This window comes from Echinococcus granulosus (assembly GCF_000524195.1).
Source record: "Echinococcus granulosus chromosome Unknown EG_S00078, whole genome shotgun sequence".
Lineage (NCBI taxonomy): Eukaryota > Metazoa > Platyhelminthes > Cestoda > Cyclophyllidea > Taeniidae > Echinococcus > Echinococcus granulosus.
In genome coordinates, this window is record NW_020170458.1 from 1 (window position 1) to 1671 (window position 1671).

The window sequence follows — 1671 nt, forward strand, 5'->3', positions numbered from 1 at the left end:
GTTCATGGACAGACTATCAGCGCATGAAATGTGGTAAATCACACGCTCTGTTATCTCTCCTCCCCTTTCACAGGCGCGGTAGGTTTGATGGGTGCGAGGTGGCAAGTCAGACATCACGTCGATGTGCTAATGAACGAACCACGGAGATGGTGAATCACAGGCCATTTGGAGATGTGGATATGCCATTGATTGTCCATGGGATCCCATACAAAAGCAGGAGTCAACATATGAAACAATCTAAAATGTTGGGAATGGGAGTTGAAGTATTACATTCTTTCGAAATTAGAGGCAGTTTTACTGCACCATGCACCACATCGTTTCGCTAGTGATGCTTTGCTGCCCACTGCTCAATTTTATTTCCTCTTCCCCTTGACTTGTCCCTTGACACGGTGACGTGATATCGGACTTCACCTCGAACACATCCAATTCTTCCGCGCATGTCAAGGGAAGAGATGGAGAAGTGAACAAATCCTGCCGTAAGTTCATTGCTAAATTTGAAAGCGGTTGCGTTGATACTGAATGGATTACTCGTTTGTGGTGGTTCCACTTACACCGCACCCTCGCCTTCTACAGTGCAGGGACACGAGCGCCCACCACCAATCCTCTGTCTCTCCCTATCCCCAACACCCTACGTAGGCAATTACATTTACTTGTAAAGAAGTCTCCTTGAGTACCTTTTTGCTATCCTCCATGTATGTCACTGTTACGTTGCATCAAATGTGCAGTATTACTTTCAATACGAGTTTCTTTACTTGTCGATGTCTTACGTGACCCAAAGTGCTCGTAGCTGTCAGGCATCCCACCTTCCAATCTGGTTTGAAAGCCTCCACTTTGCATGTAGATCGCTGTAGAGTTGAATATGCCAGAAGTTGGAGTGACAATCAAGTCTGTGTTATTGTCTCCATTGGTGGGAATGTGTGAGTCACAACGATGGGATTCAGTGACCACCCTCCTGACAATACGTGTCACTGACACAGTCAGTTTAAGATACCTCCATCCCCAATTTCCCAAATGTTAGACCTAGATAATGCAACACAGGGTAAATGGATCTTGGGCGATGCAAGCAGCACCAGCAGTCAAATGACGCGTGCTGATGCGGAGGCGTCGATGACTGCCACTAGAGGTGGATAGGTGTGAGCGTGATGAAAATATTATTAAAGGTATAGACAGACTGATAAGTAATGGGATGGTTGGAGAGATGAGTGGTAGAGGGATGTGGAGGTGAATGGGTAGGTGAGAAAGTGCATTCAAAATACAAGGAATGGTGAAAGGATAAATGGATGGACGGTTGGATTGATACAAAAATTTTGGATATGTGGATAAATGATTAGATGGTGCCTTTTCGATAATAATTGCGTTCATTGGCCAATAATCGACTGGAATGTCGGCACTTGCTGCACCTACTTCCTCTCTGTTACAGCAATTGCTCATCTAAACTTGTCTTGTCCTTCTCCACTTCATTATTTATTTGGTAGTTGTGCTCCTAGCCCTGCTTCATTGTGTTTGCTCTTTGTTTCCCTTCATTCTTCTCTGCCGCCTGGGTAAACAGTTGCACGAGAAACGGCAATGGACATGAAGGGCTGGCACTAGTTTAGCAAAGCCTTCCTCAAAATCGGCATCAGTGACACTCGTCGAGACAATTTGACGACTTCCCACTGTGGCAAGCATGTT